General features: G+C 42.1%; 1 protein-coding gene across 2 annotated transcripts in view; it reads left to right on the top strand.

Annotated features, from left to right (window-relative positions):
• LOC119648144 (ral guanine nucleotide dissociation stimulator-like 1) overlaps positions 1–23,673 on the top strand; it is a 132,256-nt gene that overhangs the window by 14,564 nt on the left and 94,019 nt on the right. The window lies entirely within an intron of this gene.

Here is a 23,673-nt window from a genome sequence, read left to right as displayed (position 1 = left end):
AAGTTCTCTTTTATTTCCTGCACGTCTCCACGTATTCCAGGATGTTGATCAACCCGAATCAACACGGGACTCATCTGACGTGGCTCTTGTCATGAAGTTCTTTATCTTCTTTATCCTTCATCACATTTGACATCGCTAAATATCAGAAAATCGAATGACTTCTTCTGAATATTCTCAGGTTCTTCTCTGAATTATTTTTGTGAATCCGTTCGTGTAGTGTGAATTCCGTTGAAACAAGTCACTTCAAACCACTTTAAGCATTAGATGTCCCAGTGGTGAAGACATCCTTCATCAGAGTCTGTGCCCTAGGGATGTCGATGACCATATCCTGTTTGATTATTTCTAAAGTTGCTGGTACTGAATTTGCGAGCTGTTCTGATTCCGCATACCATAACACGTACAAATCAGCAAGTATATTTCCATCCTTCACTTGAAGGCGCATCTGAGGAGAAATTACGCAAGTTTTCGTTCAAGCTCGCTTGCTTCTTACATTCAGTCTGAAATGGTTGAACTTATTGCTATGAAGTTAAAGGAGCATGAGATGAGGTATGTGTAGATTTTTTTCTTCAATTAAATGGTCTCGATTAGTATTTTCTGAAATGAATTTCATTTTTGACATTAATGGTAAAATAAGGGAGGAAGGAGTCGGTAATTACTATTAACTGGGAATAATTAACTTGTAAATTCGTAGCACGTGGAAATTCCATTAAATGTCAGCACTTTGGCATTTCAAAAGCATTGAATACATATACGAAAGCTGTACATATATAAAGTTTGACAAAATCTGTCTTACCGATAGTGGATGGTCGAAATATTAGGACCACATTTAAGAAATACATAACGTTAGTTCCTTACTGTTAGTGTATTGATTCTATTTTCTCTAAAAATTTCTCGTTTCATTTATTCCAACGGAGTCAAAATCTGGTGAATTTCCAGGTCAGCCAAGAACTCAGTATCTGTTCTTTTTTTTTCAAAAATTTTGTTACTTTTTGGACTTACGGCATATACCAAAGGGGTGCATAAATTTAAAATTGCCAACACTTCGTGTATTCCTCCGTTTCCATTGTCGTTCACTACAGGACGAAAGGAACAAATCAGAACTGCAGGGGTAAAAGCCATCGAGCATAATAACATGAGAACACCAACAACACACGGGAAAGAAATATAATTAAGGAGCTCAGATAGAAACCATTCTCAATCTTATCTTATCAGACACTGTCTAGCGTCTCTGCCTTGCTGAGCAAGGACATGGGTATGGATTATACCGAACCTGTGGAATTTGAGCCTAGGCACCTACTATCTTGTTTGAGGATAGATTAGTCTTGAGCCCGTCATCTACCTAATATGGGAACTCACTAATTTTGAGGAGCAACTCAATCCTTTCTTAGTGGGGCCCGCGATTAAGTGGATGGCGGGTTTATGTCCACTCTATCCTTAAAACAAATAGTAGGAGATACGAGACCTGGACTGAATAAGCAATTCTCAAAACTTCAGACCTATTCTTATCAGTTCAAAGTCGCATTTTCCAACCACATAATGTACTGGATGTTAATTCTTTCCATAACCGTTTCCATTGAATACCGATAAAAAGAAGAAATAATCTAACTGACAAGATGCAACCCTGACGGGGTACTCTCGATGTACTCCTTCTTCACGCTACCGAAAGTCTTCTCAAAATCAACTCTCATATCCTCCACTCATTGGGAACGATCTAGGATTCCCTAGATTTCCGTACAGTCTGCCAAACCTGCAAAAGCAGCGATGAATAGCTCTGCGGAGAAACAGTCAAGCCCAGCTGCTTTACCCTGTTTGAGTGCATTAATGACAGAGGTGATTTCTTTCGTATTTGGAAGAGTAGTCCATATCCGCACGTCACGGTAACTAGCCATTTTATCTACAAACAGGACAACTTTTACGGATATGATACGGTTAAAAACCGTGGGGAAGTGTTCTTCAGCTGCTTTCCATCGTGGATGATAAGTCGACACAACCATCGCAGAATTTGCGACAACATACAAGTTCTTTCGTGATACGATATACGGCTTTGAAATCGTTGTTATCTGCAGCAGTTGGCAGGACCTCCAAGACGCTGATATTTTGGTTGTTGAGCAGTTCATCAAAATACTCAATTCATCGCTCCAAAATGCCCATTCTGTCCAAAATCAGATTTCCCTTATTATCTCGGCAGGATGAGAATCGAAGTGTATAAGGCGTACTTCTTCTTCTTCACAGTTGGTTCTCCCACGCTGCCTTTTGCTGTCTGTCTGTCGTGTCTCGACGGAGTTCGTGATAGGCTTCTGTACGAGCCCGCACTCTTTGAGAATGCAATATTATCCGTTAAGTAGCATTTTAGCTTAGATTCATCTTCGAATCAGTCGTTCCAATTTTTTTGCGACTGGGATCAACAATCTTTATTGATAACGTCCTTCAGGTGGTTCTGAAGAAAATTTGTTGACGCTTTATCTCCAGGACATCTGTTAGGTGTGGTTATTGTTGCATCGGTTTCCTCCTTGTAGGTGTTACGGAGGGGTTTATTGTGGATGGCTTCAATATTCACTTTCAGCTGATTGTCAGTTGTTAGAAGGGATTTTCGGCGGTTTTGTATTTCGAGCCCGGAGCGCTATGCCAACGAGATAGTGATCCGAGTCTATATTAGCCCCTCTATATGTTCTGACATTCATCAAGGCTGGGAAGTGGCGGCATTAAATCAACACATGATCACTTTAGTTGGAAGAGGTCTCGTCTGAAGACGCCCATGTATGTTTGTGGACCGCTTTCCGCGCATAGCAAGTACTTCCAACAGCCAATGGGAGCCAACGTATCGCCTGAATAAAATCTCTCTCGCTGTTAAAACCTTCAAGTATGATTTACAGTCAACTGTCTCGCAGAAGGTATCCTCCTCCGAATCTGCAGTCTCCTCTGTAGGGGCTTGAATGTTAATGAGGCCAATATTTCTAAATTAGTCATGCAAGCGCAGAGTGCATAGCCTTTCGCTTATGTTTTCAAAACCGATAACAACAGGTGTCATTTTTTGTCTGATTAGGAAACCTGTTCTGAATTCATGGTTTACCTGGACGCCCGCTATAATATACGGTGTAGTGGCTCTGCTCTAGGAAACCGGTTCCTGTCCAACGCATATCCTGCAACGTTATTACAACAGTTTTATATTTCGACAGGGTATCGGCTATTCAGTTTTTACAGGGAGCACACGTTCCATGAAAAAATATGCAAATCGGTATGCCGTTTTCGTTCCCGGGTTCGTCGTTGTAAAATCCATCCTGTCCGAGGCTCCTTTCGTGGCTTCGTAACAAGTTATTTTCTATATAGGGTTGTCAACCCTACCCAACCCCCGACCTGGTGGAACAATTGGTACAATTTGTCCCGTTTTTAGGTGCGAAAGGCTCGCCTTCATCCTTCTCTGTTTGCATTAAGAAAGGACTCCCAGCGATCACCACGTGGAGGTGGAGATAGGGTTTGGTAGTAGAGCTGTTGGTGTTGGTCGAGCAGGCGTTTCGCAATTTTTATTGTCCATTGTGGGTACCAACCCGCGTTTCGCCCTGGGAACTGTACTATACAAAAAAGGCCCTGTGCCTATTAAAATAAAACTTGGTAGACGAGAAGAAAAGTGGAAATACGCCTCGAAGAGCATCTGAAGAAGGCTGAGCTGAGTGAAAAAATGGATCGACAGACTCCAGGGCAAAGGTAGCGGATCACATTGCCTTCGCGAACCACACTACTTCCAAGGAGGATACAAGGGATACAAGGAAATTAGACGTGGCTGAAAGAAAATTCGGAACTCAGAAAAAAGCACTTCTCAAGAAGGAGCCAGGTAACGGATATTCCTAGCTATTAAAATTTATCACGAAAGGCACTCGATTGACTAAATGCAACATCCGCGGGACTAGTAATCGGAGAGAGGTGTCAATGAGAATTAAATTACCTACTCCGCTCGGGAAATCAGAGTAATCACAAAAAATCTCAGATTTCTTTCCTCATTCCAATTCTAGTACTGAGGAAGGCAACAAGTAGACGCAGAAATATACATACATATCTCATTTTTTAGTAAAGCAAAAAGGACAAGATTTTCAATTTTAATTATTATCACTTTACTCAAACGTGCATGTTAATAATTCTGATTTATTTATTTGATTTAACGAACAACAAACAGAGAAAACTCCAATTAATTATTGTCCTCAGGAGGAGGAGAAAGCAAAAACCTTATCCTACGTTTAAAACTACTTAAAGTAGAGAAGTTCAAAGGAGCAAGCTGTTCTCCGTTGTAATTTCGGCAAAGCCTAGGAATGGGGGAATGAAAGTAGACTTTGAGCTCTGTGAAGGGCATGTTGAAAATGTCTGCGCTACGTGTGTTTTAAGACGCAGGACGACAGGTGATGTCATCAGGGGTGGAGCAGTCCATCAAACCCGAGGAAAGTTTAAAAAATGTGCATAGATCCAGATAGGATCTACGCTGTTGTCGGAAGGGAAGATTCAGGAAGCGGAGGCGGGAGGGGTAGTCCACACGATGGAAGGTTTTCTTAAAGAAGAGGGAACGGGTGTATTTACGTTGCACATTTTCAAGGGCAAGACAATCACAGTTACGGAAGGGAGACCAGATCACGGAGTAATACTCGAGGGTATTCCTCACGAGGGAATTGAAGAGAGCTAAGGAAGGTTGGATGGAGGCAAAATCAGAGGAGGAGCGAAGTATAAAGCCTGAAAATTTTGCAGCTCGATTGATGACATCGAGGCAATCGGTGTCAAAGCGGAACTTACTGTCAAAAGTGACTCCGAGGTCTTGAGTGGAATTTAAGAAGAATAAGGAATGCCCGTTAAGAGAGTAGGAGAAAGAAGTGGGTGAGGATTTTAGGGAGTAGCAAATAGAGTAACACTTTCTGACGTGTAGCGCTAAACCATTAGTCGAGCACCAACGAATCTGAGTGTCCAGTTTAGATTGAAGGGAAACACAGTCCATAGGCGACGATATAGCGGAAAACAGCTTAAGGTCGTCTGCATAGAGCAAACAGGGACAAGTGAGGAGGGGAGGAAGGTCGTTAATAAAAAATAAAGATAACAAGGGACTCAGAATAGATCCCTGTAGGACGTCTGAAGAGGGGGGGAAGGAACGGAAAGTACAGCCGTCAAAAGAGACGCGGCAGGGTCGGTTGGAAAGGTAAGAGGCAATAAAACAAGTGGTAAAGGAAGAGGGGATTTACAGTGTCGAAGGCTTTAGCGAAGTCAGTGTAAATGGTATGCACTTCTTGCCGTGAATTTAGACATTTTGCGACAAAGTTGGTAAAGTCAATCAGGTTGGAGGTAGTGGACCTACGTTTAACGAAGTCATGTTGCTCTTTCACTATGTGTTGGCCAAAGTGGGCGGACAACCAGTCGCTGAAATATCTTTCCAGGATTTTGGAACAGGAGGAGAGGAGGGAAACGGGACGGTAATTCTCGGCAAGCGTACGATCACCACTTTTGTATGATGGGGTCTTTCTCCTTATAGCACAAATATCTTATATTTTTTTCTCACCTCTAGAGGCTAAACTTTTGCGATCAATTGTTCAATTGAAATTTTGCAATAATTTTGTATTAGATTCCGTTTATATCTTCCCGCGGATCGTGTACTACCGATGTAGTTTATCTATTTGAGTTATCAGTACTGGTTCTCAATGTTTTTGTCTTAGATATTTTTCGCGAGGGGGGGGTCTTTTTTCTTTCCGTGACAAAAATTTATAATAAGGAAAAATACATTTAATTGTGTCATACATAGGTCATTTCGATAAAGAGCGGTTAAATCCCTTGACGATGAAAATTCGAGACACCCCGCTTTAAAAAATAGTGGCCCCCAAATTGTTTTTCTTTTTATATCATCATGGTAAAGTTTGAACTTTCAACCCTTCCTTCAGAAGGACAGGGGATAATGAGGTATGTGGGAAGAAGTGGAACATCCCTTCTTTCTAATCCTGTTGGAGAATTGTGGCGATCTTTTATCCCATAAAAACATATAACGCCTCAGTTCGCAGTAATTTTTAGGTAAAAATGGCAGGATTTCTTAACCCTACCGACGGAGGGGGTAAGAGGGGTCCTCTTTCTTCAATTCCGTTGAAAAATTGCGGTGATCACCCCTGCTAAAGAACTGCTTCAAAGGGGGGCATTTTGATATTATTTTCGTATTATTTGATTTACCAAAACTCACTGCCGAAAACTGAAAATCAATGTCGAACGCGTGTACGTGGAAACAAATACTATGCCACAATATGATGCTCATTATGAACCATTTTCAAAAATGTAATGTTGCCAGAGTATATAAGAAAATATAGTAGAATAGAGATACTAATAATCAGCACCCACTGTAGCTTCCGGTCTTGAACTTCTTTCTATATTACTTTCAAATCAAATTTGAGGAAGTTAACTTTTACTTATCAGATTTACTATAATTCCACCATGTCTTACATTGGAGAATCTCAACTGCTTAATGAAAACATCTAACTATAATGCAATAATTCGTTTCTACTGAGATAGCAACCTAAAGATACATAATACTATAATATAAGACCAAAATCCTCCATTAACAAAAATATCTCAAGCATGACCAAATGGAATTACTATAATAAAACCACCCAAAGTAGCGATTTTGTTGATAAACACGAAGCATGATAAATATGTTTCTACGAAGTTTCCATTACGGATAAGTTTTTTTCCTGATAGAATGTAATTTTTCATCACGTAGAGTTGTCGAATTAGTGTAAACTTCATAAAAATGAAAACACAAGCTCATTCTGATATCTACGGGGAACGAAAACTTTCTTTAACTTTGTTATGATAATTATTACTATTCGACGGGCATATTTTGCTTATCAGATCATTTTTCGTGGTTTCTTTTTTCCATCTTTTTCAAAATTATTTAACTTTAGTTTCTCCAAAGGAAAAAATTGTTTTTTTCCTGCATTTTTCGACTATTTTGTATAATGAACCAAGTGGGTATGTGGTATGTTGAGTCTCATTTATAAAAAATCTGCATAGATGGCTTTGAAATACCACGAGCCATTGGAATCTTCAAATGTGTTGATGTATGTATATATCCAAGTGCACATCCGTGACTGGCGTATCATAAGAAAATCACATATGTACGTAAGCCCGTATATGGAATATAGCAGGCACAAGGTCATTGCATGTTTGCCACTAATTTTCTTAGTGAAAGTTCATGATCGCGTATAGTCAAGGGCATTATACGATTTATCATTGATTGGAATTTTGATTTCATTACTACTACATATTTCCATACATACAATCACGCTATTATATTTTAATAATGGATTTAATCAAATACTTGTTGAATGTTATATATTGAATTGCAAAAATGCATTTGAATTCATTTCCGATATTAAATATTTCATATAAAAGATTAATCGCGATTGAAAGCTGACTAAATTGATTATTTGATATTTAGATGATGCAAAAACCGGAAAAAAATCAGTTTGAATTGAATATTTCACAAAATATAAAACGTTTCACCTTGATTCTAGTAGAATTAAATTGTCTTACTCTAATCTATTGTTTTTTTATAAGATATTCCGAATAGTTTCGTTGATTGATTTGAACGAAGATGTCTATATCAAAGATGAATTATATATATATATAGTTAAAAAAGTCCACGGACCCTCTTCCCGCCCAACCGGACCGAGGGCGACCAACCTAAGGATGGGCTGAAGGCAACATCCAAAGGTCCGCATTACAGCGATGATACGTTCTAACGCAAAGTGTGTGCGACCATGCGAAAATGTATTCCTACATCCCGATTGTCGCAAACACTTCAGCCAATGACGCGGTGGTTCTACACTACAGAGACATGGATCTTGTATCGAAGACAGTGAGGATCAAGACCGAAACCCATTAGGTCAGATTGTTACCGGACAGGACTTTTCGGATTATAGCACAAGTGGCAAGGATAACCGCTTTTTGCATCTCCATGTACTCGTATAGTCCAGCCCTAAGATCGAGCGTTTTCAGCGCTTTATGTAAGTTCTGCGGGACTAATCCCGTCGCTGAAATTACCACTGGGACTACTTCGATCTTTTGTAGTCTCCAAGTCTGCTTCATATCGTCTGCCAAGGGGCCGTAGTTCCGGATTTTTTCGTGCTGTTTTTCAGCAGTGTTCCGGTCCAACGGTACGGCTACATCGATTATAAAGCACGCTCGTTCTTCCTTCAGAAGCAGAACTAGATCGGGTCTGTTATGATTAACACTGTGGTCGGTGGTAATACTGTGATCCCACAGTAGTTTGACCCGATCATTTTCCAAGATTCTCTGCGGAGCATACTTATAGTAAGGATAGTAGGTTGCCACTAAGTTATACTTCAACGCAAGGTTTTGATGGAGAATCTTGCAGACAGAGTTATGACGATTGGTGTATTCGGTACTGCTCAACATCCTACACGCAGACGTTGTGCTGGATGGTCTCCTCTTCACAGTTGCATAACCTATAACTGGAGTTGGTGATTGAGGAGTCGTGAAGAATGTACCGTTTATAATTTTTTGTTGGGAGCGAAGCATCCTGAATTGAAGTTAGGAATGCTTCGGTCTCGTAGAAAAGTACACCATTAGTCAACCATTTGTTGGAGGCTTCCATGTCAATGCCTGACAACAACAAATTTTTTATATGACCTCCGTGAATGGGTTTCTCTTTCCAGATGTCGATCTTCTGTTGGACTGAAGTAACATTCGACATGGGATCCCATTCTCTGCTTCTCAAGTTCAAAGGAGATAATTTATTATCTGCCATGACGGTAGCCTGGTGTATTTGGCTAGAGGATTGTTTCTCAAAGAAAAACTCTCGAAGAGAATGCACTTGATTGTAGTGCAACGTTTTTAAATCAAGTACCTCCCTTCCTCCCTGATGACGTGGGATAGTGATCTTCAATTTTTCGGCAGCTCTATTGTGCATGTTGTTGTTTGCAAGAACTACCCTTACCCGTCTATTGACAGATTCTAAATGCATATTACTCCACTATATCACACCGAAAGTATATAGAAGGACGGGAATGGCGAAGGTGTTGATTGCCATGATTTTATTTTTCCCGAACAACTCAGTTTGAAGTACAAGATCCAGACGCCGTTCAAATTCCCCCAGCAACTTAGATTTGATTATTGCCACAGCAGGTGTTGTTGCTTGCAATATGCCGAGGTATTTGTAGACGTCGTCCGAATCTATACCCTCAATTCGGATGTTATTTTGGCTGTATCCTTCGTTGTCGGTGTGTTTTCCCCGAACAATTGTTTTTATGCGACATTTCTCCAAACCCAACTGCATGCCGATATCCGTGCTGAACTGGATGGTGATGTCCAGCAAAAAACGAAGTTGGTTCTCGTCTTTGGCATACAATTTGATGTCGTCAGTGTACATTAAATGGCTTAATGTACATTTCGACAATAGGCCATGCTTGACTTGGAACCCGTATTTGCTTTCATGCAAAAGATGGGATAGCGGATTCAAAGCCAAACGAAACCACAGTGGGCTTAGAGAGTCGCCTTGGAAAATGCCACGTCTGATTGGTATCTCTCCTGATGTTTACCGATACCGATAGTTCGTGCTCCAATTCTTCATTACTGCTCTCAGGAGAAGAACCACATTCAGACTGAGAGCGTAACACTTGTAGCAACCACGGATGTGATATGGAGTCAAAGGCTGATTTATAATCGATATAGACTGTCGAGATGTTTCGTTTTTGGTGGACAGCCTGCTTTACAGCTACCGTATCGATTATAAGCTGTTCTTTGCAGCCTCGGGAGCCTTTTGCGCATCCTTTTTGCTCCTCAGCTATCAATTTATGAACATCAATGTGTTTTGAGATGTTCGCGCACAGAACTGAAGTGAAGACCTTGTAGATGGTAGGAAGACAAGTAATTGGTGGACATTTTGAAGGGCAAGAGGCACCCTGTTCCTTGGGAATGAGGAAAGTTATCCCCTTGGTGAAAAATTGTGGAATGGTGGTTGATTTGCCAATATCCTGTGAGTGCTCGTAAACCGCTGCAGTCAGAAGTTGTGAATCTTGTCAACTCCTGACGCCTTCCAGTTACCTGCCTTGTCAAGGGCTGCTTCTACGTCGACTTCAGTTACGTCAGGCATGGTCATTTCGGGGAGGGCCTCGCATGAACGTATAAGGTGTGGGAGCCACGCTGCTTCTAAATTGCAACGGCTGGATTCGCTCCAAAAACTTCTCCAGAAGTCTTCTGCCTGATCCAGGTCGAGGTTACTTTCCCTACCTGAGTTGGTGAGATTTTTATAGAATCCCCGTTGGTAATGGAAGAACAAGGTGTTGTCTGTCCTTCGCTGAAAGCTTTTTTGATACCTACGGATGCAATTGGAGCATACCGCAAGTTTCTACTTCAGCACCTCGAGAATTTCTTCGATTGGCATATCATTGGACAGATGGTAATTTCCAATGATGTTCGCAACGCATCTGTGCACTCTTGGTGATGGATTTCCAAGAAGTGCTTGCGTCACACGACCAATCTCCTTTCTCAACTTTTCGACTCTTTTGTTGAGTCGAAATATCCAGAACGGTAAAGTCCTTGTGCGCATACCTCTGTTATTCGCTCTAAGATGTTGATTATGGAGACGAATAACCGTGACAGCTGCAACGTAGATCAGGCTGTGAACCTCTGTAGCAGTAATCTCGCAAGCCATACGATCAGCCAAAATTCTGTCAACGCCAGCAATGATGTTAGTAGTTGCCGAAGTAAACTTCAGGTTTGGGATCTTTGGCCTAGCGTCTGGGACAATCTCAGCATACTCTGTGAATGCGACCTGGAATGCGGTCAAAGCCTCATTATAAATTGCTCCTTTGTTCAGTCCGGTAAGTTGGTGACTCCAGACCGAGCTCAAGTGAAACCTCTTGGAATATTTGTTGCCTAGTTGGTAGGGCAACTCGATTATTTTTCACTATCACCCGGTATTGATTGACAACGTTCTTATGTTCTATGTTTATTACATTTCATATACAAAAGTGTTCGTTCTACTTTTCTACATACTCTGCTGCCAAGGAAGTACATTTTTCCCAACGAATTGGGAGTTTTTGAATTCCGTCTTCATAAAATTTTTTTGAACGTTCTCGAACCCACTGTAGGGAGGATGTCCTAAAATTTCCCAGCCAAAAGAGTCAAATTTATGTTTCCTTGAGTTGGCTACGTGAGGCATTGCGTTGTTATGAAGAAGAACCACGCTTCCGATTGATTTTCGCTTCCTTTTTCGCCAAAATGCCAATCTCGTGGCATTTAGCATTTCGCAGTAATACTGTGCATTAATAGTGCGACGACCATGAAGAAAATCAAATAGCACCTTTCCGATAAGAAAAAGGAGTTAACCTTCTCGGCAGACAATCCCGCCTTGACTTTCATCGGCGCTTCTTCCATTTCATACTGGCTTGCTTTCACTCGGGTGTATAATGATGCACCTAAGTTTCGTCACAGGTGATGATTTTGTCCAAAATCGCATCTCCTTCTTCACGATGCCACTTGTGGTCTTCCGATTTTTTTGACACTTTCATAGCTTATGTTGACTTCCTCAACCATTTCGAATAGGGATGCTCGTCGAATTTGTTCTATGAGCTTGCGGATCGCCTCGATGTTTTCCATTCGTTCTTAGGCTGCGATCGTGGCTCAGATTTTCGGCTTCTTCACACCCTCCAGAGGATTCCTTATGCCACGCAATCATTCGAGATATTTTCTCTGAACCGAGCGAAATTTCGTCAGATTCACTTGCTCGTTGCTCCACGGACACGTGCACTTTTTTCTCGATCATGGTTTCTCCCCATAATAGGGGGTTCGATAGAATTACGGTCGGCCCTCTCTTTTAAACAAACACTTAAAACCTGACTGCTGTGCAAGAGCAGTAAGAGCAAGGAGGCAGAGTCTAGTTGGCTCAGATTTTTAGAGCCAGATTATATGATTCTCGAAGAAAAGGAGCTCTCCTACCCTGCAGCTAGAAATCTTTCTGAGGTGCCCAAGGAATGGTTTACCTAGTGTCCGTAGCTTGACTCTAGCTGGAGCTGAGCAATCGCAAAGGAAATACCTGAGAGTTTCTTCCCCTCCTGCGCAGCTTCAACAATGTGAATGTCGAGTCTGGCGGTATGGTCCCCTATAGGCCAGTGCCTCGTGCAAATCTCCATAATCTTGCATCCATTTGCACGTGTGTGGCACAAGAGCACTCGCGATTGGGTTTTATTATAGGCGGTACAGGGGGTGAACCTTCGTCATTTGAGGTCCGGACCGCTTAGTAGTGCGAATTGATTCCAAACTTGGCAGTCGCCAGCGGGACACAGATTGTACCCTCTAAAGGACTCTCTGTTTCTATAACTGCGACCCCAGAGGAGGGTGACTTTGAGCATACCGCCCAGACTGTCCATCTTGTTTCTGCATTGCCTCACTAGCCGTTGTCGCTGAGTACAAGGTCTTAATGGTCGGTTGGCTCCGATCATGCCCCAGTCATCGACAGGTTTCCAGTAACGCCAGTAGTTCTGCTCGGAATACACTGGAGAATCCTGGGAGACAGTGCGACCCGGATACACTGTGTATATCTGAGAAAAATGCCGCACCGACTCCGCAGACCATCGTTGATCCGTCGGTGAAGAATACTGTGTCATAGCCTTGCAACACACCGCCGATCTTCCATTCTGCCCCAGCTGAAAAGTCCACAACAAAACTTCCCGTGGAAATTCCCGATCTACTTTGTCTAGGATGTTATTATGGCCGCAGGGCTTCGCTGCGCACCATCCCTAATCTTGTAGTTTGACAGCATTGCACGTTACAACGTATTTAATGCGGAGATCTAGGGGGAGGAGGTGTAGGAGTACATTGAAACCATTTGCCGGGTAGGACAACAGAGCCCCGATAGCACTTGCACACGCGGTCGTTTGATCCCTATTAAGGTTCCTTCTATTGTACTTTTTGCTCAGCGCCTGACACCATAGAACAGAACCGTACAGGATGAGACGTACCAGAGCTGTGTACATCCAGAGAACCATCTTCGGTCGGAGATCCCATTTTTATACAAAGGTGTTGTTGCATGACTATATAGGCCTTCGTAATCGGCAGTTCTATGTTCAATTTCCAATTTAGCATCGGATTCCAGAGACTTTATATCGGAGGAAACAACTAATCTTTGTTAATTTAGCTGCGGGAGTTGCAATTCCGATACCCTTGTCTTGGTGGTGAATAGCAACAGTTTCATTTTGGTTTGATTTATGTCGGCAAAAACGGCAAGTCGGCAATAAACCAGAAGATTCCGTCCAAGAACCTCGTGACTTGAAGAAAAGATGAGCTCCTAAGTTCCTTGCACATAATCTTACTAAGCCTCGCAGATTCGCTAGTGCTTCCAGTGTTCTGACAATAATCCAACCAGAACCGCCTCCTGCCAGTCTTGATGACCGACTTGTACTTCTTCAGGCAGTCCCTGTAAGGTGCCAATATTTGTCCCTGTAGCAAATGTTGAAGATCTCCCTGATTAGCTTCCTGAGGGCAATCAATTTTACCAATTTGATTTGATGTACTGCCCCTTGTTACCACAATAACGTGTGGTCTGTGGAAGCCACGTATGTAACGATTTGGATTAAGAGATGGCCATCCAGGCTGACCATGATCAATCACGAGACTGAACCATGCCATGAATCTAAAGAGAAATGGTGAAGTAGACCGTGCAGGCTCATCAACCCCTAAGCGTATCTTTTTTTGAAATATCCCGTCGTAGCCTGGCTCAGAAAGTGGGAGAAATGGTGTTCTTGGATACTTCAGTTCTAACATTATTAGCAAAGTTTTCACATGCCACTCATCCCATGTATTTGACCGCACTAGAATTTTAATTACAAAAAGGCAAATATCGCACGAAATTACCCAAGCAACGCGCCAGTTTTTGTTTTATTTTTCAATCAAACCGCGGGCATGGAGTCGCGGAAATCCACGACGAATCAGATATTCATCTGATGATCTGACTAAGGGCTTTGGGGTCCTCATCTACCTTAGCATGTTCCTGGCATTGTAATTGAAGATGTCTCTTTAATATGGCGCGGGAGTTCTACTGGAAATTATGTCATTCCAGCAGCGAATTGGTTAAATATCCTGAAATATTTCTGGACCATAGACCGGTCTAGCATCCGTGTACAAATAAGTTAAGACGTATATGCCGCTCAACCACGTTGTCCCGTTATACAACATCAGGGAAACCATCGCTAAGACAGCATCAAGAAGTCAATCGCTTTTCGTTGGTCCGTTCCTTTAACACATAACGCCGCCCAAAATTTCTTTAAACCCTCTCTTTGCTGTTTTGTTCAAAATTTGCAGTCGTATTCCACGTCACCGTTCTCCATAAATGGAGGGTGATCGCGACTGTTGCTCAAATGCTTCAAGTTTTCATCAATTCATATATGCTTATCTTGGAGGTATTCTGGGCTAAGACAGAAGCATATGACCAGTTCCCATGGACGCACTGTTAAGAAGGTGGAAGTGGCAGGGAATAAGTTAGACATTAAGGGGTTATGCGATACAGTGGAACTCAACCCATTTCAGGATGTCCGACGAGTATGAATGAAGTACACTGCCAATAACCGATAGCGACGAAACTTATGTGTAGTAGTAGTAGAAGATTCTCTGATCCATACTGAATCACAGTTTCGCCATAAGATTCCGCAGACAATCTACTCTATTATTGGAAAGATCCCTTTCTTTCTACTTTTTCAATTTCTCGCTTCTCTCTTTTTTGTAGATCTGTCCTTGCATCGATCCCAAGCCCTTCCCCAGCGATCGTAATGTCGCCTTTCTCAGTGTTGGGGTGTGGATCCTTTTATTCGCATCACGGTATCCACATTCCACGCTGATCATGGAAAAAAGGAACATTGGAAACATTCCCACTTGCAAATAAGCATTCGTAGCTTCACAAACTTACTGGTACACATAAAAAGATTTCTCTATTGCCTGGGCTGCTCTGCAAGGCAAAATGTATTAATGGCATGCTGGCATGGGCATGTACATAGCATTATGATGCTATTATACAAAGTAGTCAATGATGACTTCTAGTTTAAAATGCATCTAAATCATGATTATTAACAGGATTTAGTGTTTCGAGAGGTTTTGAAGGTTGATAGGTTTTGCGTAATCATTTTAAAATGAAATTTACACTATTCTCGACTGCTCGACTGCAGATAATAAATAAAGGAACAAAATGGTTTGCGTGTTGAGATACCATGGATACCAAAAAGTGTAAATTTGTTTTGCTTACAATACGTGAAATGTCAAACGAAAGGGCCCAATTTAGAACTATTATTGTATTTACTGCAACCTAAGATGTTATACATATAATGCAATTATATGAACAAACTTGTGTATGTGATTATTTGAAAATATTCTTCCTTGCCAGAATGAGTTTGTAGTTTATGGTAAGAAAAATTTCTTAAGAAAATATATCTACCTTTAATAATGCATTGCTAAAAAAGAAAATGGAATAAAATCTGTATTTGAATATTTATTCAAGCAAAGTCAAATAAGTATGACATGAGCTTATAACATCTGCGGAAAGATTTCTCATCACTCAAGCCGCTTTATAAGGCATATCTTTGTTTGTTTAAATAACGCAATTATTATAGTTGGGTATATTATAGCCTTATGAAGAAAATACCGCTTTTTGAGATATTTAAAATAAAAAAAATAAGAAAACATTGTTTATGACAGTACATCGGTTCAAAGAGGAGTGACGGCTTTCATTTCTCAAAAATATAAATATGTCCATTACTCAAGATTTTAGAAAAGATTTTGAACTCCGAAGGCTACAAATGGCGCATCGAGAAAAGGAGACCCTTGATTTCTCAAGTAATGGATTTCATGAAAGCATATGCCATCAATAAAAAAAAAATCTTCTAAAGTGATGTTTTCATTCTGTACGAAGAAATAACTCAAAAATCTTCAGCTGTTTTTTTCTCGGTGAAACTGTGAATGTGACGACCATAGTCAGATGTTTCTCTCGTGAAAGTATCAGGCCGAATTCTATTTAATCTTCACGATCTAATTTATCTCGTCTGTTTCACAGGACTCAGGTACTCGACCGAAAAATTGATCTGGTAGCAAGGGATCTAGTGTAATCCTCTAAAATTTTCTTGAAAGTTTCTATTCAGTCCAGGCGTTTGCGTTTAGAGCACTTTTGGGAGTTTCGGGTGGTGATTGATGTTGTAAATCTCAAAGCAATCAGCCATTCTGCATTCTGAAGCGCTTTTACCCTCTCTTAAAGTGTGACCTATTCACTGCTACTTCTGCTTTTAATAAACTTATCCATAAGTATCTAACTCGTCCACTGAGTTTATCTACTACAACTTAATACTATATTTCCTCCAAAGACATAGTCGTACACCACACTCAATTACTAAATAGTTGACTGGGCCTACCTCAGTGTCATAGAGTGAAGAAACACATACGGTTGTTCTGATATGCTGGCTCTAAATTTATAATATTATGTTATTTTCCGGAAAAAAATTTTCTTTTGCAGACACTTAGGCCGAAATTGCCACTACAGTATCGGCAGCCTGTGGTTATTATTTCCGCGACTTGACGTCGAAGCATCACAGGCTGCGACTACATTGTTGACGATTTCCTCAAATTTTTCCTACTGGGTCCATATCGAAAGTATTCTTGAACACGTCAGTGTTGTAAGTTCGATGTCTTCTTCCGAATCCACTGCTTCGGCAAACCGGACCTTCTGCTCCTCGGAAATAGTATCATTCTACTTTCTACTAAGCAGTATAGCTTGTCGGCCACCATATGTGTAAGATTTACTCACTCGTCAAGTAATGTAGACCACTTAGCCTATCCTCTCTTTGCAGAAGGAATAGGCACTTCCAACGTCAGCAAAAACAATATCTAGCGACGAAAAAGCTTCAGTTAATATCAGTTCCCTATGTTTCCAAACCTTGTTTCTCCACTCGGTGTGGTGTATTGGAATCTTCTGTAATAACAATGGAGTGTAAAGGTTACTCATATTTGATGCTTGTCGCGGTTGGACAGACATAGGAACTCTTGATATCAATTTGAATTTTATTTGTTACAAATCCGTTTCCAAGCAGTCGAATGAGTATCTTTTAGTCGTCCCAATTGTTCAACTTCTCTTCTTGTTGGTGGCCCACATCACGTGGTCTTTTCCTTGGTGTGCCTCTCTAATAATTGCCACTTTCACATCCAACTCTTCTGCAGACTGGACTAGGAGGTCGTGTGCGGCTTCGCTGTGGTTGAAGTTTATCTTGCTTTTTTCTTCGACGTTACCCTTGTCCCAAAGGCCCGTATCAACATGCCTTCAAGGCCTTTCTCAATATAAAAAGCCTGCTGTTAGGCAGAATTGGATCTATCGTACTTGCCTAGGCAAGATCTGGCAACGCAAGCATCTAGATCCCTTTCCCTCAACTTTTTATAGACAACTGATCTTAATTTTGCTCCCTGATGAGTACTGTTTACGTATCGCTGTATGTTTCCCGGATATTTTCGATTGAGCCGTCATTTTCGTCTACTGTTTAAGATTGCTGCCTTGATTTATCTCTCCTTCGTCGTAGTATCATCAAAACCCCGATATTTCACAGGTGTCTCGTGGGTCAGCTGCCCCAACTTGACCTCTTTTTCTAAGAATCTATACACGAAGTCCTAGGCGTTGGGCGTGGTTTTTGCTTTACGTCCTTTGCAGTTGTAGGAGAGATCCTCCTCCTTTAAGAACCCGATTTGGGTTTCAGGCGTTTTGCTCTTCTGGTGCTGTCTCCTCGAAGTTTCTGTATTTTTTGGTACTGGAAACATTAATGCTTTAATAATAATGAACAGTTCTTGCAGTGCGATTGCAGCACTCTCTCTCTTTGCAGGAATGCTGCAGTTTTCGGACCACTAACTTAGTTTAGCGGTTTAAGTTCTATTTCATATTGTCGAACTAATGCAGGATATTTTAGATAATGTTGATTTTTTTAGGCAACTTTTCAGCCTAAGTACTTCTGCTAGCGCTGTGTCAACCTTTCACCATTGGTATGCACTTCTTCTTTTTTTGCTGTGCCTAATATAGCGACTAGTAGGTAGGCTACTACTGGGGCCTAAGCGAAAAATGTAGTATTTTACTACTTCGCATGAAGGGATCTTGATTCTTTTTTCTTTTCTTTTATCCTTATACTTTTTGGGGTAATCCACTGCGGTAGCCCAATAGTCGACTTAAGCATTTCGCCAATGATAATTGTATTTGCTCTATGTTTTTGTCATAAATTCAGACAAGGGCTCCGGTTCACGGACCCGAGCAGTGAGTTTTCCGCCCTACGCTTCTTAGGGAATCCTATTCCCCCAACTGTCCTTTTCTCATTTTGGAAATGCTCACCTACCAAACAGTAGGCAACCACTGAAGGTTTGCAAAGTTTTGAGAGATAGGGCAGAATTGGCTGTACTAGCTCGGGTGTTCTTCTTTTTAGAACACTAAACCATGGTACATGGGTCTAGGAATTACAGTAGGGAAACTTGTTCGATTCTAAATCCCACAGCCTTGCCCGTGGGACGAAAGTCGTCATCCCACCGGCACGTCCGCGTAAGAAGCTGCTTATATTATTATGCAAATGGTTACTGCATTAGACTGAAACAGCAACTGATACGTGAATACATAAGCACGTCTTCAGGCGTATACCTCCATGTTCATAAACATCCGGCGAGGGCTCGTTCATTCGCAAAAAGAAACGAATCTACTCAGAGATTTGATAATTTGTCAGAGCTGTCTGTCTACTTATCAGTCTCTGACATCTAATTTATTTAGGACATTTGATACGATATTTATTGAGGATATTGGAATTGTGTGCCTCCATCATCATCATCATCATCAACGGCGCAACAACCGGTATCCGGTCTAGGCCTGCCTTAATAAGAAACTCCAGATATTCCGGTTTTGCGCCGAGGTCCACCAATTCGATATCCCTAAAACATTATGCCATCGCTCTATCTCAAGCAGGGTCTGCCTCGTCTTTTTTCTACCTTATATATTGCCCTTATAGACTTTCCGGGCTGGATTATCCTCATCCATACAGATAGAGTGACCCGCCCACCACCTATTCAGCCGCATTTTATCCACAATCATATGGTCATGGCATCGCTTATAAATTTCGTCGTTCTGTAGGCTGCGGAATCGTCCATTCTCCTCAAAAATTCTTCTTTCGAACGGCGGCCAAGAGTTCATAATTTTCCTTGGTAAAAACTCAACTCTTCGGAGAATACATGAGGACTGACAAGACCATTGTCTTGTACAGTAGGAGCTTTGCCCTATGGTTGGATGTTTCGAACGGAACAATTTTTGTAAAATTGAATAGGCTCTGTTGGATGCCGCAACCGTGCATAGATTTCACCGCCATAGCTGTTATCGGTTGTGATTTTCGACCCTAGATAGGAGAAATTATCAACGGTCTCAAAGTTGTAGTCTCCTATCTTTATTGTTCTCGTTTGACCAATGCGATTTGATGTTGTTGGTTGGTTGGTTTTTGGTGCTGACCTTGCCACCATCTATTTTGTCTTGCCTTCATTGATGTGTTGCCCGAGATTTCGCGCCGCCTTCTCGATCTGGATGAAGGCAGTCTGCACATCTCAGGCCTTTTTTCCCATGATGTCGACATCGTCAACATAGACCAGTAGTTGGGGGGCTTAAAGAGGATTGTGCTTCTTGCACCATGGATCACTTTTTCCTGGCATCTCGTTGCCTTAGACCGTTGTTGATGTTGAATGATTTCGAGAGTGATCCTGTTGCTGTTATCTGGCCTCGCACACTCGTTAGTGTCAGCCTAGTGAGTCTTATCAATTTCGTCGGGATACCGAAGTCTCTCATGGCCGTGTAAAGTTTTACCCTGGAATTTTATCTATTTATTTAATGAGAACAATACACAGAAAATAAATTCCTTATTACATATTGTCCTCAGAGGGAGGAGCAAGCGAATGGCTTATTTTACACTTAAAACTAGAGAAGGAAATAGAGTCAAAGGGCCCAAGCTGTAGGGCGTTGTAGGACCGGCATAGCCTCGGGATCGGAGAGTGGAAGTAAATCTCGAGCTCGAGAGAGTGTGGGATGTATTAATGTGAATATAATCTAGTAATGTAAATTTCCAGCTTCTGAATGGTATAGGCAATAATGGTTTCGGAAGGTCGATAACACAAACCATAAATACCTCTAAGGGCATGAAAAACACAGGTTTTCGTAGTACAGTTGACCGATTTGGGAACGTTTTTACGGTGCCAATCTATTCATGATAATTTGCTAAGGAGTACTAAATAAAAATGACACGAAACATTGTCTTGAATCGCGCTTCATCTGTTATTATTATTATTCTGTTAAGGGAAAGTCGCACCGCGTCCTTAAAGAACTATTGTGCCGCTTTTACTGGTTATAGTGTACCTATTGATCATAGTATCTCAAGCAGGCCTATAACTGTTAGGAACTTTAGTATGTTCCCTACTTCCAGATCTTTCAGCCTTGCATCTGGTAGTAAGTGTTCTCCCAGATGCCTCGACCTATTTTGCACAAGTGCCGGATACTGTCCCAGGACGTGTATAGAGGTTTCATCAAACTCCGCAGAAATCCCTGGTAGGCTCGCCCAGTATAGTTCCCTCAACCGTTTCTCTTCATTTCTTAGTGTCATAGCCATGAAACCGTTTCCGATTCCACAGAAGGATTCTGACCCGTGTAAAGGCGTTCCTGCTCCCTTCTTGGCTAGTTCGTCCGCCGCCTCGTTTCCTCCCAACCCAGCATGGCCTGAAACCCAGAGTATCCAGACTTTGTTGGACGTGCCAAGTGTATTCAGTCTCTCATGGCATTCCCATACCACTTTAGAGTTCACCTGGTTGAACTTAAGCGCCTTGATCGCTGCCTGGCTATCGGTGAGAATAACAAAGTTCGGCCCCCTGTAGTTCCTTTAGAGATTAAAAGAGGCACACCTGTCTATGGCGTGTATTTCCGCCTGGAATATACTTGATTCCAAGTACATTTTCCTTGGACAAATGACACTGGCACCTGCTCCCTCTGCTGTGAGGGATCCGTTAGTGTACCAAGTAATCAGTTGCTGGTTTAAGCCGTATGTCGCAGCCACACTCTCCCAGTTTGCCTTGTTACTCCATCGTGTTTCAAACTTCTTATCAAAGTGAAACCTCGTTGTCATGTTATCCCTTTGTATCAGTAATTCGGGATATCGCCTAGAAAAAATATCGATCTTCCTTCGGTTTAGGCAGCTCCCCGCCTCACTGATACTCCCGGCTATTCTGAATATTGCCCTCCTTGCCTGCATCTGTATGTGCAGATGGAGAGGAGTTAATCCCAGAAGGACCTCCAGGAATGCCGTTGAACATATCCTCATTGCCCCACTGATACACACGCAAGCCAGTCTTTTGAGTTTGTGTAATTCCCTATCTTGTGTGTTGAGTTCGGTTCCTTCTGCCCAGATTTCCGCGCCATAGGTAATCATTGGCCTTACTATTGCAGTATATATCCAAAGTAGTATCTTCGGGCTGCAACCCCATTTTTTCCTGCTATGTATCTACAAGTCATCAGAGCCCTCGTGGCTTTCCGACATGTGTCTTTCAGAGTAATTTTTAGTCTAGCGTAATTCCCAAATATTTGACCTCTGTTTCTCGTTTCACTTCCATGTTATGTAACCTTATGGCTTGTGACCAAGCTGATGCCTCCTGGTGAATAGTACTATGATGATTTTGGCTGGATTGATCCGCAGTCCCGCCCTGTGGAAAACCTTGTGTAGTGTTCATCACAATAGAATTTGTACCTTTCGGTACTTCTATTTGCCTGCTTTCTAGCATTTTGGCCATCCAGAATGTTTCCCACTCCCTTGCGGCTCAGGGCATCTTGTATCTCTCGGCCTCTGTTCTCATTCTGGCCAGGTTCCTGTTCCGCCATGATACATCCCTTGATGACTTAACTTAGATGGACAGCTGGCCTCATAAGCGTCAATGACGACTGTGTTGAGATTTTCCATCACTGTTTCTAGTTCCATTTCGCTCCTGATGTCACCGCATCTTGAAGGTGGGCAATGTTGTTGCTCAAGTGCGTTGCATAGGATTCCCAATCCGTTCTCCTGGGATTCCTTATTATTCTTTTTATTTCGGAGTTACCCTCAATGTAGAATCTGATTATCCTGTGATCAGACATAGAGGGTTCATCCGACACCCTCCTATTCCTGACCAACCCGTTCATTAGAGTATTTTCAAGAGTTATGTCTAGTAGTAGTGGTCACAAATGTTGAGGTTTTCCCTAAGTTATATATTTCTAACTTATTAATACGAATAAATTCAAGAAGGTACTTACCTCTTTGATTGGTGTCGCTGCTTCCCCAGACTTCGTGGTGGGCGTTGGCATCGCAGCCGAGGAGAAATGGTAATGCCCTGTTCTCACAAGACTTTACCAGTTTTGCGACTTATTCCGGTGGAGCCCGGAGTTCGTCTCCTGGGAAGTATCCCGATGTCACGACTGCCTCTCGAGTGCTCCTCCCGGCTTCCAATGAGACTTGGATAGCTATAAGGTCCCGATCAGTAACTTTGAACGACATATGTATTTTAAATTACGCTTAAAAATTATGCAAGCTCTTGGTTTTTCACAAGAGGGGTCCCAAATTACCTGCATGCTTCCTCCTTGCAGACCGGGAATCTGCCCCCGGTACACCCAGGGCTCTTGAGCCAGTACTATTCCAATGTTTCCCTTGGAACTTGCCCTTGCAGTTACCGCAGATGCAGCTTTCGCATGGTGGAGGTTTATCTGGGTTATCTTAGTGCTGGCCATTGGCTCCGTTATTGTTCGGAGCTGTTCCCCACTGTCGGAGTATCGCCCTCCACCTCCGACATGGTGCTTTCCTGCGCGTCGTTGTCCACGCTGAGCCCCAGGAGTCCTAGGTCTAGGTCGCGCGGCTTCTGCTCTTCACTGGGCAGCAGGTCTACTTCCCTGGTTGATACAGTCCTCTGTCATCTGTTAAAAAACATTCTAAAATTACAGAAAAGTGTAAATGAATCACCCTTTACTGCCCCCAACAACGCAGTGGTGAAATTTTCGTTATCACACACTAAGCATTTCTCGTACTTTTTCACGGAAACGGATCTGTAACGCGTCGAGCTCACCCTTGCTCGCGAGGATCAACAGAGCGCTCATTAATCGATTTACTCCCATGTTTCCATAGTCAGTCAGAACTTGTGACAATCTGATTCGGGAGGGAGATAAAAACACTTTTAATGCCGGCCCAGTGCGCGTCAATATATTTGGACGTGTTGTTAAGGGTTCTATCCCTATGCGAGCAGACATAGTAGCGACAGGCAAAAAAGCTTAAATGGTCATTAGATAACTAGCCCTTTGCAGGCTTTGCAGGCGATATTTAGATTCTTTTTGTTACACACTCCTCAATCTGTTGACCAGCGGTAGATATAGTCGATCTGTCGCAACCTAATAGACTTTGTAGCAGGCACTGTTCTGGATCAGCATCCCGCCAATGACGAGGCAGTGTAAGTTGTAAAGATCTAGATAGCCTTTCACCGTTTTTGTTCTGGTGTTGGCAGAGCCCACCTTGCCATTCAGTTAACCCATCCTGATCACAATATCAGCTTCTCCTAAACTGCGTGTTCATAGAAAGCCTCCTTCTCCTCTATATTGAAAATGACAGA

Source organism: Hermetia illucens, chromosome 2 (genome assembly GCF_905115235.1).
Source record: "Hermetia illucens chromosome 2, iHerIll2.2.curated.20191125, whole genome shotgun sequence".
Classification (NCBI taxonomy): Eukaryota; Metazoa; Arthropoda; class Insecta; order Diptera; family Stratiomyidae; genus Hermetia; species Hermetia illucens.
The sequence above is the reverse complement of the archived record's forward strand: the minus strand, read 5'-3'. Positions and strand labels throughout refer to the sequence as shown.